This window comes from Lynx canadensis, chromosome C1, assembly GCF_007474595.2.
Source record: "Lynx canadensis isolate LIC74 chromosome C1, mLynCan4.pri.v2, whole genome shotgun sequence".
Lineage (NCBI taxonomy): Eukaryota > Metazoa > Chordata > Mammalia > Carnivora > Felidae > Lynx > Lynx canadensis.
The window spans coordinates 148,085,972-148,103,300 of NC_044310.1; the positions used below are offsets into that span (position 1 = coordinate 148,085,972).

The 17,329-nt window shown below is 42.3% G+C and overlaps 1 protein-coding gene across 4 annotated transcripts in view; it reads left to right on the forward strand.

Annotated features, from left to right (window-relative positions):
* The first annotated feature begins 7,527 nt into the window (after nucleotides 1–7,527).
* Nucleotides 7,528–17,329, forward strand: part of TANC1 (tetratricopeptide repeat, ankyrin repeat and coiled-coil containing 1) — a 240,624-nt gene continuing 230,822 nt past the window's right edge. For all 4 annotated transcript variants that reach the window (XM_032594413.1, XM_030325447.2, XM_030325449.2 and 1 more), the window contains exon 1: nucleotides 7,528–7,605. The gene's annotated coding sequence lies outside the window, so the exon portion shown is untranslated. The remainder of the gene's footprint in view (nucleotides 7,606–17,329) is intronic.

Here is a 17,329-nt window from a genome sequence, read left to right on the forward strand (position 1 = left end):
AGCTTCTGCTGTTGCTCTTGGGAACTTGCTCTGTGAGCTCCCTGCCATGTTAAGAGGTTTGGCTATGCTGGGGCCACCATGTGAAGAAACCACAGAGACAGATAGATGTCTAAGGAGCCCTAGCTCTTCTGGGTCTTCCCAGTCCAAGTGCCAGAACTCACTGAGCTATATTCTGACTGCAACTGCATGAGGCATCCTGAGAACTGCCTGGTTGAACTCAGTCAGACCATAGATCATTATTGTACAAAGACACTGAGTTTGGGGTGGTTCTTCACACAGCAATGGACAACTTGGAAAAATGCAGAATTTATATTCACTCAATCATGCAACATGTTCCTTGTCCTTTTGGAGCTCACATTCCAGCAGAAAAAGCTATCAGCTTTTAAGCCACTCTGCCATTTGGTTACAGGCATTATTGCTCTTTTCAAGGGCCTCTGGAGGTTATGTTTCAATCAACATCTGGAGCCATTCTTTGTTTTTGATACATTTGTCATTCTAACTGATGATACACAGGACCTTTTTTTAATGGCTATTGTTTACAAGTATTGGTTTTCAACCTCCTGAGTATTTTTTCCCATCTGATTTCTTAAAAATTAAACTTTTTCTTTTGAGATCATTGTTAATAACACATGCAGTTGTAAGAAATGATGCAGAACTCGCCTGTACCTTTACCCAGTTTATCCCAAATAGTAGTATCTTGCAAAGCTATATCGTGTACTGCCACAAAGATATATATTGATGTTGAGACAGTCAAGAAATAGAACATTTCCATCTACAAGGATCTCTTCTGATTTTTTTTTTTTATAGTTCCCTGCCCTTCACACCATCCTGTCTCCTGGCAACCACTAACCTGCCCTCCATTTTTATAATTTTGTTATTTCAAGAATGTCATATAAATGGATCTTTCATTCTGTAACCTTTTAGAATCGGGTTCTTTTATTCAGTATAATTTTCTGCAAGTTCATCCAAGTTGTGTGCATCAATAATAGTTCATTCTTTTTTATTGCTGACTAGTATTCTATGGACGTTTCACAGTTTGACCAGCCCTCTGTTGAAGGACATCTGAATTATTTCCATTTTTGGCTATTACAAAGAAAGCTGCTATGAACATTTATGTGTAGGTTTTTGTGTACACACAAGTTTTCATTCATCTGAGATAAATAGCCAGCAGTGCAATTATTGGGTCATATAGTATTTGCATGTTTATTTTTTTTTTTTGAAAGAAATTGCCCAACAGTTTTCTAGAGTGGCTATTTCATTTTATATTTCCATCAGTCATGTATGAGTGATTCAGTTTCTCCACATGCCACCTGATCTTGAATGGTAAGTTAAATATAGCTTTCCAGATAAATATTAGAAATATTTTTCCCCCATTGCAGGTACCAATTCTTTGTCAACAAGATTTAGGCGTCTAGCATTTTGATTGGCCCTTAGGGAGGGCATGAAGAATTAGAAAGAAGATGGAGAGCTGATGAGGACACCATCTAATTTTAACCCTCAGTGATTGTGGTCTTATTTTGGGTTGCTGATGTCTTGTTTTAACCTGTTTCTATTGTAATTGTATCAGTAATCTCTCTCCCTTCAGGAGGTCTTTTCAAAGGCACTGAAAACCTTGAAGAGAGGCAACAGATGAGCTGTAAAAGCAAAAAGAGGCTTAGTAAGAGCTTTGAATCCACTGAAAGGTAGCAAAGCTTTAGCTACAGCTCACTAGGTAGTCAAATCAATCTTTACTAAGTAGCTGGTTTTTAGAGCAAATGCTCTAGGTAAGAGGTGACTTCTCTAATGAAGCCCAGTGGTTTAATTTCTTGTGATAATTACATTGTGCCCTATTTTCTCTTAGGCAGACATGACTCGCGTCACAGCCACTGAAACATTTAGACATGACACACACGGAAGATAGAGCAAAAGTTTATATTTAAACATTTCTGCCCCAAATCTAAAATGTTCGAATCTTTAATAGACTGTTTTAGATAGAGCTTCTAATTATTGTATTAAAATCCCAAGACTAGTTTAAAAAAGTTTCCTAAATGCAGGAATCCTGCTTTAAGCACATTTTGTCTTGGAAGGCGAGTCCGCCTATTCTGTATTGTCTCTTAGGGGAGAAGCCTCTCTCAGTTCTAGAAAGTTGATTGTCAACATCATCATCATCCTAATCATCATCATCATCATCATCATCAGTATTCCTCATCTGTTTCTGGAGTAGGTTGTCTGATCATCAAAGGGAAAACAGCAAACTGATTTTTAAATAAAACCAAACTTTCCATTTTGGCTAGTCTCTCCATATTTATGCCCCCTCCCCTTCCCCAGCTTAAACCACATCTTTTGGTAGGTGCTATTTCCTGATTTATATTTCTTCAAATAAATATGCACCTGCAAGGGAGTTTTGACTAGTGCTTGGTCTTACAGAAAATATTTACATGGGTTCGAGCTCATAATTTCATTAGTGTTGATCAGTACTCTTTCATAGAATTGAAAGGATCTTCAGTAATTAATGATGTAAGTAAGATTGTAATGGTAATTGAGAAGAATCTGAGCAAGAATTTTTTTGAAGGAAACATTTCCTTTAAATCAATACATTGTGTAATTAAGAATTTCCAGGGGCACCTGGGCGGCTCAGTCAGTTAAGTGTCAGACTTCAGCTCGGGTCATGATCTTACAGTTTGTGGGTTTGCGCCCTGCGTTGGGCTCTGTGCTGACAGCTCAGAGCCTGTAGCCTGATTCGGATTCTGTGTCTCCCTCTCTCTCTGCCCCTCCCCCACTTGCGCGCGCGCGCGCGCGCGCGCGCGCTTTCTCTCTCTCTCTCTCTCTCTCAAAACTAAATAAACATTAAAACAATTCAAAAAATAATTTCCATATATTTTTGCATAAAGTGAGGTACTCTTATATTGTATATATACTGCAATTTTCCCTCTTTAAAACTAACACAGGAGAAAAATGTAACTCTGTAGATGGCTCCTGACTGCTTCTGTTTGAGAAAAGAATTGTCAATTTACCCCCAGATGAGCCTCTGAGAGCTTAATTGGAGTTATTATCTGCTACTAAATCATAGGTAAGGCACTCTTCCTTCACATTTGGCAAATGTGGGCATTCTGGACTTCTCTGATCAGACTTTAGGTTGTTATTCCAACCAAAACGGTCCCAGGTAATGGGGGGGGGGCAGTCAAAAGCATAGCTTATTGTCTACTAAATAAAAGTTACTTTCTGTAGAGCATTTTCTAATTCATTAAGTGCTTTTTACCATATTTTGTTTAATCTTCACCACAAACCTGTGAGGCACAGATTCTATCCTCCTTATTTCATAGATGAGAGGCCAGAGACTTAAAAGGACTAAACGAATTGCCAGGAATCACAAACAGTAACTGCCAAAGTCAGCACTGGGATCTAGATTTTATAACTCTAGTGTCAGTGCCTTTTATACAACTTGCTGAGAAGAGGGAAAGTACCACTCCCAAGGTGGAGAATATTTAAAAAAAAAAATTCTTTAATGTTTATTTATTTTTGAGAGAGAGAGAGAGGGATACAGAATCCAAAGCCGGCTCTAAGCTCTGACTGTCAGCACAGGAGCCCCATGCAGGGCTTGAACCCATGAACTTTGAGATCATGACCTGAGGTGAAGTCGGACGCTTAAGTGAGTGAGCCACCCAGGCGCCCCTCCAAGGTAGAGAATATTAAAATGCATTTGTTATACTTAAAGTTAACAGCACATTTCTTTTTAAGCCATCTTAACCAGACTCAACAACATTTATTGGAGGGATTACTACCTGATTGCATTACCTCAGCCTTCCTAAACATGGAAAATTTCTATTTCCCCCTATAGACCATTTCACCATCAGAAGACTGAACTAAACCTATGTTTAAAATGTTAATCAGATGGCGTACCATCTTAAAAAAAATTCTCCCGGGATTTTAGTTACTCCATTATTATTATAGGGAAATGTGACCCCCTGAATCTATTTCCCTATTTTCTTCCCTCTGTGGATTCCTTATCAGTTTAAATAATTCACTGCTTCGCCCCTATTGGATGAGCTTTTACAATATTGGCAGGGCATGTGCTAGACCTACAGAGGGGGTTATATGTTCCATTAGATGACTTTTACTTTGCCTGGCTAACTGTATACAACTGCAGTTTTTGACATCCTAGGATGAATGTCTGCTGTTAGCCTACCTCTGACCATGGTGTTGATACAAGTGTGTGACCATGAATTGTTACATACCCAGGAACTGTGTAGGGTATGTAATTTAATTGCTTTTCCCAGCGGATTTCTAACTATAACCCAATTTATTTCAGTATTCCCCATGCCCTTAAAAATGCTTTTCCCCCGAAAATGTTAAAAGGGAAAGGAAGAATGAATGGACCAAAGGAGAATGAATTATGTAAACTTGAAAAGACACTCCAAGATAGGCAAAAAAGCGTTTGTGGGCTGAATTATTTGGAGTCTGGATTTCCTACCTGGCCTTAATTTTTTTTTTTTGGTCCCTTCTCAGTTTTTGTATTTAATTACTACACTGTTTTAAACATTTCACTTCTCACTATGTATTCTATACTAGGCATACCATAATAAACACTGGCTCTGATCCTAACTTAGGCTTGATTTAAAATAGAAGTACTTAAGAATCTGAGCAAGGGGAAAAAAGCATACTAACACTCATGAGACACATTCTTTTCTCACGCCTTCCTCAGCCTATTGCCCTGGGCAGTAAATTGTACATTAAAATAGCCAGTTTATTATTTGCTGTTTTCTTTCACTCTGCTGAGAAAAGCTACATTGCTGGCAAACTGACAGAAAATTTTAAAACGGAATCCAATATATTGTATGTATGTTTGGTGAATATGTTCAAACATACAACACTAATGTGATCTATATTTGTCTTTTAATTATTTTTTTCAGCTGGAATCCATAGAAATATAATGAGTGAACTTTTAAAATTCAATGGCATGAGCAGAAATACCATAAGGAAAGCAAGAGGTGATTCTTGTTCACCCCCCACCCCTAAAAATAAAAGCAATCACCTAACAACTAACTAAAAATATCTTTTATTTTTTTAAGGGAAAGGCAGATATTTAAAAAGCATCGAAATTCATTTTTTGAACGTGTGTTTCAACTAATACTTCACATTTTTAGATTCTTAGAAAATGTTTAAGTCTTTCTCTTATAGACTTAATCTTAGTGCCTCCCCCTTCATCCCCTCCCATGAATTGTGATTACTATGAGTTTTGGGGCTCATCTTCTAGAAAATGTACATTTTCACTCACAGCTTAAGACAGCTTTGATGTTCTTAGTATGACATACTGTATGTAATGTTAGCTGTTCAAAGCTGGAGATCAGATTGTGCATAATAACATGTGTAGTTTGGATTATATAAACACTACAGGAAGAAGGGGAGACAGGGCCCTTCTGTGTACAAATCTCAGATTGCTAGCTGTATGCCTGTTTAGAATGTTAAACACTCCTAACTAGGCAGTGATGAAGTTACTTCTAAGTGACTGCGACTTCTGAAACTATAGAGACGAAAATTTTTCAACTAAAAATAATTTAAAGATGATGCTGATAATTAACATATTTACTTTATGTGATTTTCTAGTTGCTACTTAGGGAGCTTTGGGGATAGAGGGGGGAAAATAAATTTCATTGTCTTTAAAGCCCAATTTAATTAAGCAATTTCATCAAAAACTTGGAGAATATAGCTTAAAAGAGCCAAAGACAGAAGAACCTGATACAAATTGTAAATTTCATCCATTATACATTTCACCCATTGTCTGAGGCAGGGAACTGTACCAGTGTGTTTCCCTAGGATTGCTTCTTTTATATCTCAGTATTTCAGATTAGTTAAACTACTGTGGAGTTTTTTTCTTTTGTGTCAGTCTTTTATTTCTAAGGTGGCTGTCTGCCTTTTCATCTGTTGAAAGATTGGTAACTTTTATGCATTTAATTTCAAGAGAAATTAAATAAAGCATATTACCATATTTTTCAGCGATGAGACATTTCAGAGTGAAGAAATAAGTCCATAAATTTCTGATTTAATAAGTTAACATTTTATCGTAAATATTCAGATCCTGATTTCTTTGAGGAAGACCTCAAGGCTGCTGATATGTTTACTGCTCAAATATCAGGACAGTAATAATCAGGCCTTTGAAAGTTGGGGTGAAAAATCCAGCCAATTTCAGTTGTCTTTTATTTATGTAGGAAGATTGTCTGGCATTTTGCTTCCTGTCCCTGTTCATAAGAACTCTAAATATGGACACCCATCTCTAGAGGTATCTTTATATTGGGAAGCTCTGCATGAGGTTGAAATTTTTATGGGGAACTTGCTTAAAACACAGTTGTCTTTAAAGGCCGGTTTGCCACAGCAAGGTTAGGGGTTGCCAATAAATCCATTTATAGCAACTTCTGTATTCCCAGCTCCAGACACACAGTTGGGGTGACTTGTGCAGTTTCCGCAGGACACACAAGGCAGCAGCAGTCCTAGTTGATCTTTCTGTGACCAAGGCTGGTCCAAAGGGCTTGGGGTGTGGAGTGGGCTGAGATGTGCCCCCCCCCCCCCCCGCGCCTGGCTTGAATTGACTGCCTCAGATTCCTGCGGGGTGCTGGCTGAACCCAGGACCCCAGAATCCGTAGGCCCTATCCTGGCTTTCACTCTGCTGGGAAATAACAAAACATTTTGGGAACTCGGGAATTTAATTTACTGCTACCAACCGAAACAATAATAACATCTTTGTTTCTCCTCCTTCCCGACCTCCCTCCTCCCACCGACAGAAACATGATGTTGGCCCTCCGTGGATATAGCAGCGGTAGGAGGAGGCTGCAGCCCCGGTAGGAGGAGGCTGACGACACCGGGCCCTGGGGACCCCCGGACAATCACCAGTCCCTGAACGTCCCTAGTTCGCTTTTGGGAAAGAAAAAGATAGCAGGGTATATGCTCTTTACATCTTCCATCTTCCCTAGCTCATTCTTGCCCCAAAAAGCGAGTGTTTGAGTGTGTGTGTTAAGTGAGGCAGAGAGAATTCAAGAAAGCCACAAAAGTCACCGTGAAGCATCCACCAAAACTTCACTTAGTTAATTGCTCCCATATGTCGTCTTCGACTGTTTTCAAAACGCAGCAAGGAGGGGGACGCCTTGTCACTGATTTTAAAGAAGTTGAAAACGACTACTCATCTTGATCCAGGCCCAGAGGGCCCCAGGCGCAGCCTCAGGAGACTAGCCCCCTGGCGGGGCGCTGGAGACCGGACCCAGAGAGGTGGGGCGGAAGGCGCTGCGCCCGCGCCCGGCGGAAAGTTCGCGCGCTGCGCCCCAGCGGGTCCCGGGAGCCGCCGCAGCCCGGGGCGGGGAGGGGCGCGGGAGGCGCGGCCCGGGCGGGCGCGCGAGAGGAAGGTGCCTTCGGGAACACGCGCAAGGGCGGGGATTCGCGCTGCCAATGAGGCCCGGGTGTGGGCCGCGCGAGGCGGGGGGACGGGCCAGAACGCAGCCTTCGCTGTGGCAGCTGCGGGAGCATTGGCCGCGTCGGGAGCCGGAGGAGAGGCAGCCGCGGACCGCCGAGCTGGCCGCGCCCCGAGGCCCGGCCCTGGGGTAGGGAACAGCGCCGAGGAGCTGGAAACTTTCCCGGCAGGTAACTCCCGCCGCCCTGGCGCCGCCGCCGGACTCCCTGCGTCCCGGGCACCGCCAGCTGCTGCGGTGCTGAGGGGAGGAGAGGGTCCCGCGGAGGAGCAGAGGGAGATGGGGAGAGTTGAAAAGCATGTGGGAAAGTTTCTGGAGCCTCTCTTCCCCACCCCCTCTCTGGCTGGGCACACCCGGGAGCTTTCCGGGGATAGGCTTGGACATGTTGGGCGCCCCGGGCCTTGGTCCTGCCGGCTCGGGAAAGTCGGCGCCTTCCCTTCGCGGTCCCTTCCGTGCCGGACCGAGTAGTCCCCGGCGGGACTGAGGTGCGGGGGCAAGCGGGAACGCGCGGCAGCACGCTAGAGTTTCGGGACCACCCCCGCCCGGCGCGCCTCCTCGCCCCCTTTCCCGCCTCCTCTGTAGCCCGCGGGCTTGGCAAGGGCTTGGGCTGCGCCTGGTACCTGGGGCAGGGGAGGCGGAGGAGAAGCGCGCCTGGCACCGCGGGGTCCAGGGCGCCCCCCGGAGTGTAGGGGAGCGCGAGTCGCGAAGTTGCCGGGTGAACTTAAGCCGGAGAGCGGAGTGTGTGTGGGGGGGTGCTGTGGTATTGCCCCAGTCTGGGCTAAAAGTCCATTGCTTCCTTTCCAAAACACCGCGATTAGCATATCCACGTTCTTTTTTGTGTGTGTGTGGGGGAGGGTAAGATTAGACATTGAGGGGGAGCTGAAAAAGACGATGATTGTATCAGGATTGTGAATCCCCCGGTTCTTGGATAGTGGAGAGTGGTCACTTTTGGGGGGACTTACGGCAAGGCTCGCGTCTTACTGGAAGACTTTGGGGGTGCGGGCGCTCAGCGCTGGGAGTTTGGGGGGCTCCCCGCTTTGGCGCGGCAGCTTTCCGGAACGGCTGGCGAGGAAGGAAGCCCTAGGCATTGTGTGGCGTATTTGCAGACAGAAAGGTCTCAGGATCGGCAGTCTCAAAACTTACTTGACTTATTGTGTAAGGCTCGGGGAAGAAATGCGGCGGTGCCCGGATAGAAATACCGCGCCGTGGCCAGGAGTTGAGAGGACGCTGGGCTCGGCCACAGTCTTCCCCTCCAGCCCACTCTTGACAGCCCTAGATCATTGTGCCTCCGGTGACTCGTAACGGTCGCGCTGTCCCCGCTAGAGTCAACTAGGGGAGGTGGAAGGGCACCTTCATCTTGAACTTGACCCTAGGAGCAGCGCCGTCTGGGCAGGTTGCAAGGTAAAGGCAAGCTGAATCTAACCGTGGATGGGCCTCGAACTCTGGCACGGAAAGGAAGTGCCTTGTCCAGAATCTTTGAGAAAGGGTTTAGGACTGCTGAGTTCACTAACTCTGGAAATACCAGACCACCAGACTGCAGAAGTTGATGTGTTTGGAGGGGGTGGGGACGGGAGAGGAAAGAGGAAACCTGGTTAGTTGGTACAGAAAGTTGGTATTTCTCTGTAGTGAAAATGAGGGGAGTCTGCATCTCTGCTTTCACCAAATCCGTTACTCTGGTTTTTTGTTTGTTTGTTTGTTTTTTCCTTCCTGGGTCATCTTTATTTCTGCCAGGCTGGCACTCCGGGATGGGGGAGGGGAAGGAGAAGCAGCAGTTGTGAAGCTCCACTGGCCAGCTTGGAGGTATTTTAGATCTGCTACTAGGAAGATTCCTGGATTTTAACAGCTGCTTCTTGATTGCTGGGAATGAGAGAATTTATGAGTGACTGAGAGATGGTCATTATGGTAGTAGTCTGAATGTTTTACTCATCTAATCTACTTAAGGATCTCAGGAGGGACCTTCTTGAGACAATGCCAGCTTCTGCAGAGTTTGTCAGCCAGAATGTTTGGTGGGTGTTAGAACTCATGGTAAATATATCCTGGTGGTACTGAGATGAAAAGTATGCAGCAGTAAAGGAAATGTGGTATCTGACATCCTTCAGGACTTCCTCCTAGCCTTGCTCCTGTTACCTGCCAAGTGAACTTGGTCCAGGCTTCCGGACTGTTGTGATTTGACAATAAGGGATGGGAAATAGTGTCATCCATTTTAGTGGGGCAGGAAAGTCCAGAAATAAATGTAAGGTTACTTTTTCATGACCCTGGCTTTCAGCTGTGATGCCACAAAGTTAACTTTTGCTGGGACTTGGAAGCACTGTTTTTCCTGCTTTCCTGGTTTAACCACCAGAACGCCCAAATCATCATAATTTATGTCCATCGTGGAACTAAAGCATAACTGATTCATAGTCAGCCCTTTTCTGCTTCCCATAAGAGCCTGTAGAAAAAAGAACATTTTGTCTCTTTCACCACACTCAATTTATTTGGTGCCATAGTGGGTTTTTGATACTGGGTGATTGAGGGCACAATTTTAAAGACAATGAAATTGTCTCCATTAAATTGGCCTTTTTTAGGCAACAGCCCCTTCAGAGTTGCTGATTAATTCTTTATCTCCCAGGGAACATTAAAACCAGTATCTCTGGCCTGGTATAACTATAATCCATATTATAATGATGCCTGTCAGCTTAGCTGGAGGTTATAATGTTATGTCAATGTTTCTTCTAGCCATTTCTAACCCAAATGTAAAGTTTTTGTCTAGGTTGGGGTAAAAGTTGTCTGTGAGCCTCACACTAAGAGAAATGGCTTTATTTTTATCTTTCTGATGGAAAGTTTAGTTTAACTTGTTATAGGAGTAAAGTTTACAAAGGCAAAATGAAGCAGAGGATGTGTGTGTGTGTGTGTGTGTGTGTGTGTGTGTGTGTGTGTGTGTGTTGCTGGGAGAGATTTTGTTAAAAAAATTTTTAAGTTTATTTATTTTGAGAAAGAGACAGGGGAGGAGCAGAGAGAGAGGAGAGAGAATCCTAAGCAGGCTCCGCACTGTCAGTCGGAACCTGATGCAGGGCTTGAACTCATGAACTGGGAGACCATGACTGAGCTGCTATCAAGAGTTGGACATTTAACTGACTGAGCCACCCAGGCACCCCTGTTTGATTGTCTTTTAAATGTGTTTTTCAGTGGAGGAAAATTAGAACCTCCTCCCAACCAGTTTACAAAAGTGTTTTTGTACAAGGCTCTAACACCTTCCTGGGCCTTGATTTTCTCATCATTATCATTTCTAAAATGGGATTCTCTTTCAGCCCTAAAGTTTTCCAAGAGTTTGAGAAATATAGGCATTCTGGAACCTGTGCTGTAATATTAGCACAGCGTTTTGGGATTTACAAAGGGCTTTACTTAAATAATTTTAACCCTTAATTCTCAAGTTAGGAAATTGAGGCTGAGCAAGTTAGATCAGTTTGCTAGATGTCATCTACAAACGGTGGAGTTGAACTTGAACTTAGGTTCTCGGATTCTCCCCCTCCTCTCCACCCCTTTTGTTTAGGGAGACACCTGAGAATTGGCCAAAACTTGACAAACAGACTAATGTTAATATGTGGCAGTTTCTCACAGTATTTCATTTATAGGTTATTCTGGTTTCAGAACTCCAGGGTTAACATCTATGCTTTGATGTCAGAGATTAAAAACAGACCAGTAATAATGGTAATAAAACTTTCTCCCCAAGAGAGTTTCAGAAATTCACATACCTCAAATTAATCATTTGTTTATTTTCAACTTTTCTTTTATTAAGTAGGCTTCAGGGTCTAGTGTGATTTATAATCCAGACTAGTAACCCAGACAGCATTCTTAAGGAAGTCAATCCTCAAATCTGTATGTCTTTTTTTAAAATAAGAAATGAATGTATCATTTGCTTTTCATCTTGGTATCTCTCAGCGGAATAATATAGCCTGGATATAAATGTCCCTTTTTTGGTGTCATCGTTTTTGGGCTCTTTCTACTGATGTCTGGATAAGTCTAATTTTGCAGCTCTTTTTGTGCTACATAAATTCTTCCCTTATGCCGTTGGTTTAATGGTAAAGAAGTAAGTAGTAGGATGCAGGTGACCCATTTTCACCGTGACTCTAAATGTTTGTACTGTGTCTTGCTTGCCTGTTTAAGAGCACTGAGTGCAACTTGACACTCATCTGGAAGCTGGTATGGATTTTCTTTAAAAGGTTCTAAAATAAAATTATGTGCTAAGCTATAGGCCCTTTTATGTCTGAGCAGCCTGTCCATCTTTAGCTTTTTAAACTTATTCTCCGAAGACTGCCTCTTCAGAAAGTTAAGCAGTGGGGTTTAAACCTCAAAAAAGAGTGTGTACCAATAAGTATCGATTGCCTGACTGTAAAGGCTGCCATTTCTGTGTGTGAGCAGAGAGAGCATTATGAACCCGTATTTGCTAGTGAAGTTGGGAGACTTTGTTATCAGTGTACTAGAAGGGGACAAGAACAGCAAAGCAGAAGAATAGCTTCTGGTTTTTCATTATCAGGAGACTGGGTTTTGAATGATAGGGGAAGACTTTTGATAAAGAAGGCTATCAGGAAATATCTTGTGGAGAGTGAAAAGGGTTCTGGTTTGGCTAGGCTGCAGTATTGATGGGGTTTGCTCTTCTACAGTAGACGTTGTCTTTAAGGGCTCTGGCAGGTGTGTGTAATCAAGAAGAATATTCTGGAAAGAAGAGTCCCATAGGCAAGAATGTCAAGGACTAAAAGAGTGTTGTAGAAGGATGGCATGGTCCCTGGATTTTAGCACAGATATTTGCCACTACTGTGAAGGAATTCATTAGTAAAAATCTTCTGGCCACAGTTGTATGTAGATGTGAACCCAGTATGTTCAGTTGTATAGCCCAGAGCCACAGTGACTCACCACCTTTCCTGCCCCACCCCAGCACACCGAGGGTTACTTGCGTATCATGAACAGTGGCTTATTACCTCTGTAAGTCCAGGTGGGGGTAGGGCAGTCTCTAAGAAACACTTGGTTATATTCTTTTCATGCATACCTACTCATACAAACAGGGTCCTTTATTACATGTGCTTTTGAAGAGATGTGAAAAAGATTTGACATACAAGGGTACATATATCTGCACAGTTTAGAGTACAGTATATACTTGTATAATGTGCTTTTTTTCCCCCTGTCATATCAGTAAATTCTTTGGCACTGTTTTAATGGCTATTTGGTAAATCCATTACCTACATTACCATAATTTATTTAGCCAGTCCATTTGGACGTTTAGGTGTGTTGAAAAGAAATATCTCTTAGGCATTAAGAGCCCTTTGGCTCAGATCTGATTTACTCATTAAATTATAGGGTCCAGCACACTGCCCCACATAGGGGCACCTGGCTGCTGGTAGCTTCAGAACCTCCCATCATCAAGAAAGTGACTCTTTGCTCTTAGTTCCAATTTGGGAAAACCCTGGAGAGAACTCAGATTGGCCTGATGCCAGCCAAAGGAGAGTTACGCTCGGCAGTCTCCATTTAGACCCACAAGATGGGACTGTGGGGAGACAAAGTGTCCCACAAAGAAGGAGGTTATTGTTAATGGAAGAGGGAGGGAACCGGCTAAACAAAAAGAGCTAGCTGTTTAATGTAGGATATGTTTCCAAAAGTGGTATTGCTGGTCATAACAACATACCAATGTGTCAGAGGGTAAGAACATTTTTAATGCTCCTGTGATATACACTCCGCAGTCTGAGACTTTTCCACATTCTGTGGAGATTTGAATTGCTGCATATACAGGCACTCGTGTAACAGGATAGTGAATTACTGCAAAAAAGTCGGGAATTGGTTATTATTATCATGTATCCCATTATACTCCCCTCTCTTTGCCATGCTTTATTCTAAATTACTTGGGGGGTGAGTAACATCAATTATTAATGTTTATCGAGTGCTTGCTTACACTGAACTAGATGTTTGAATTTAAAAAAATCTGTGGCAATGAAACAGTATAGTTTTTTCTTCCCCCATTATCCTGCATGCAGTGTGTTATACCAGGGATGGCTAAACCACAGCACTCCCCATCCTGGTCTCCTTTCCTTCCTATAGTTTAAACCAACTACTGTTTAGTTGGTTGGGATTCAGAAGTTGGAGCTGGGCTCAGCTGGGTGGTTTTTCCACCTGGGCCTAGGCTCACTCATGCCCTGGTGGTTACATGATTCTTTACGAGGGCCACTGCTATAATAATTTCCACATTACTTGGTATCATAATCTTGCTTTTGATTAGTTTTCCATTGGCCATTCACTTCAAGGTAAGTTGGATGTGTCCTTTGCCTGAGGGAGTGAATCTTGATTTAAGTCAAGTCAACTTTAGTAATATACCTGTTGCCAGTGACTGGTTAATGAATACTTATGTGACACCTTTTGGGTACCACCATATTAGGAACCAAAGGTGGTCAGCAAAATAGAACAGGTTGATACTGTGAGGATCACAGAGTTCAAGGATAGATGGTGCCTAAGAACACAGTGACCTTTTTCAGCTGCTGAATTTACTAACCCTAAAACCACTGTGACTCAGAACTTCTTATGTGAGCATTATTTTTTATTATTGTTATTGTTTGAGGCAGTTATCTCCAAGTAGAGTGTGCTAGATCATCCAGTATGGAAAGGAAGAAAATATTAGAACTTTATCCAGAAAAGAAAAAGCTTTACTAATATTTAATAGATGGATTGACACTGTTTGCCATATCTGAAAGTCTCCTGTTACTTAGGTTACATGAGGGACGAGTTGGCATTTTACAACCTGGTGGAATTGCCAGTGGTACTCTCATTCTTGCCTTTGGTGTACTTTATCTGTGTAAATGGGTTTATGGATTATATTGTCTATTTTTAAGTAAATCGACTCCCACAGAATGGGCAAGTGGCTTAAAAAGATTCTTGCAAAGAAAGTTTAATGATAATAATCTGAGGCTATAGGAATAAGAAAATGTCTTATTGTGAGATTAAGAAATGACTTTTAAAGTTTACTTATTTATTTTTGAGAGAGAGACAGATGGAGTGGTGAAGGGGCAGAGGTAGAGAGAGGGAGGGAGGAAGAAAGAATCCCAAGCAGGCTCTGATGCTGGGCTTGAACTCATGGTGAGATCATGACCTGAGCCAAAATCAAGAGTCCGATGCTTAACTGACTGAGCCACTCAAGTGCCCTGGAAATGACTTTTAAATCAGATTAGTAAATTGGTACAAAAATTGTGCATGAATTTGTATTAATAAAAATAAACTTGCAAATGCTATTTGAATCATTCTCATCTTTTAAAAAGTTTTTAATAGATGTTTTATAATGTACATACTACATACACCTGTAATTCATAAGTCTAGTGTTTTAATTATGCATAAATTACATGCAACTTATAACATGTTGGGGGTACATGTTTAAATTTTTTTTACTTTTAGGGCTGCATGATCCAAAAAGTTTTGAGACCATGTTTTCGTGCCACTTGTAGTTATGTAATTTTTGTTACTTGTAGCTGAAGGCACAACCCATTCAAGGTCAGGTGAGAGACATGGCTGTTCCCTTTTTATTCATAGCTTTCAAGATTCTCCATGATCTGGCTCATAACTTTCTTTTCCAGACCCAGTTGTCTTCTCTGTAAATGACATTTCAGCTAGGGGCCCATTCCATAACTGTCATATACTTTCTATAAATTTTGCCTCTGGGGAGGCTATTCTCCCCCCCTCCCCCCACTACATTTTCATTGTCCTTCAAGAACTAGCTCAAGTAAATACTGCTTCCTTATTAATATTTTTCTGATCTCCCCCGTCTGCATTTACATGGTTGCTTCTATTTAGTCCCTAGCACATTACTTGAACAATTACAATGTTTTGTTTTTTTTCTTTTTGCCTTTTATTATTAAGTTGTTGGCCTGCTTACTTTGCCTATGGGTTATAGCTTCTTGATGGTTGGAGTCCTGTCTTGCCTGAGTCAGCTTTTTAAATTGCTTGTTTCCCTTTCCGGGGAGAAAAGGGAGGCAGGTGGAGAACCCAGTTACTGTGGGGAGCTTCTCTCTCCTCCACTTCTCAACAGGCTTAGGAGGTTGAGTTCTCCGTATACATGTAAGGGATCTGAGGGTAAGGAATGCACACGGCCAAGACAGGAGGATCCAGGGTCCAAACCCAGGACATTTTTATTCCAGAGGTTTTTTGTCTGCCCTCTCATGTGTTGTGCACAGTTAAACATTGTTCTTCTTTCATGTGGAAACACTGACATGGGTAAAAATGGGGAGGTCGGTGGGCTGATGCTGTAGAAACCTCCCTGGACAATCCTAGGCAGGTGCAGTCAGTTCAAAGGAGAGTCCGCTCTCCTGTGGAGTAAAGACAAGGCCTGGAGCATGGGTTGTGTGACAACCTAAATGCCTGTGGACAGTTAGCTGTCTGCAAGTAGCACCAAACAAAATCATGGGGGAACTCCCACAGTAGGATTTGGCCTGAGTGTCCCCTTTGAGAAGCTGGAGGTGATGGCCTCTCCGTGGTTCAGCTGAGTCAGATTGCATATGCCGTTATTCTCTCTGTGGTAAGGATAATTGAAGGTTGACAAGTTGTCGGCTTTCAAGTTGAGCCATGTTAGATATATGCTATCATGATGGAAAACAGACATCTCTCCAGGGTTTTGAGGGTCAAATGACAGAATGCGTATGAAAGGCTTTTGAACATTGTAAATTGCCTCCTAGATGCAAGGGATACATCAAATTTTATTGTTTCCTTATAGCAGTGACTTCTAGCTCAGATTTCTGTGTTAGCAATTTTTGTCTTCTTTTAAGTGTACTTCCAAAGACTTTTTAAGTGTGGAGGCTCTTAAATGGAATGGGACACGTTTTTTTCTTAAATGAACTGCAGATATTAGTTGAAAGCTTGCTTTTAAACTTTTGGCCGTGGAGTAGTAGATAGAATTTGTGGTAAGGTGAATCTGTCTAGGGATCTGGTTGTTCAAGTACTCAAAAGATCATTTATAAGAATGGGACCATGTCTGGTGCAGAAAGATGGGAATCTGGAGGACTTTGAGGTAAATTGTTAGAAGCCCTTAGGAACTACCTGAAAGACTGTCAGAGAGTTTTGATTTCAGGTTTTGTTTTGTTTGGTTTTGGTTTGGTTTGTGTTTTGTTACTGTGAAACTACTAACTTATTTTGAGGAGTCATTGGAGAGGGTTTGAGGAGCCTTTGAAATATCTCAGGGCAGGGACACCTTGGTGGCTCAGTTGCTTAAGTGGCTGACTCTTGATTTTGGCTCATGTCATGATCTCATGTTTATGAGATCGAACCTCATGTTGGGCTCTGTGCTGACAGCAAGAAGCCTGGTTGGGATATTTCTCTCTCTCTCTCTCTCTCTCTCTCTCTCTCTCTCTCTCTGCCCCTCCCCCACCATGCACTGTCACTCACTCTCAAAATAAATAATAAAAACTTAAAAGAAAAAAAGAAATATCTCAGGGACATTTTGAAAGTGAAAAAAACTAGGTGTGGTTTGACAACTTATGAATTTGAAATCTCTTCCATTGTAGATTTCAAAAGGAAATAGATTTGAATAAGTAAAATTTAAGTCCACTTGAGGGAAATTTTGTAGTGGCAATTTTGTGTTGTAGAAAGAGTTTGATTTAGGGGCGACTTGGTGGCTCAGTAGGTTAAGTGTCAGACTTTGGCTCAGGTCGTAATCTCATGGTTTGTGAATTTGAGCCCTACATTGGGCTTTCTGCTGTCAATGTAAAGCCTGCTTTGGATCCTCTGTCTCCTCCTCTCTCTGCTCCTCCCCCACTCACATTTTCTCTTGCTCTCCCTCCCTCTCAAAAATAAATAAACACTAAAAAAATCAGAGTTTGATTTAGAAATGAAAACATGCTAACTTAAAGAGTCCACATGTACTTATTTATGGATGCAAAAGACAGAGAAAGCGA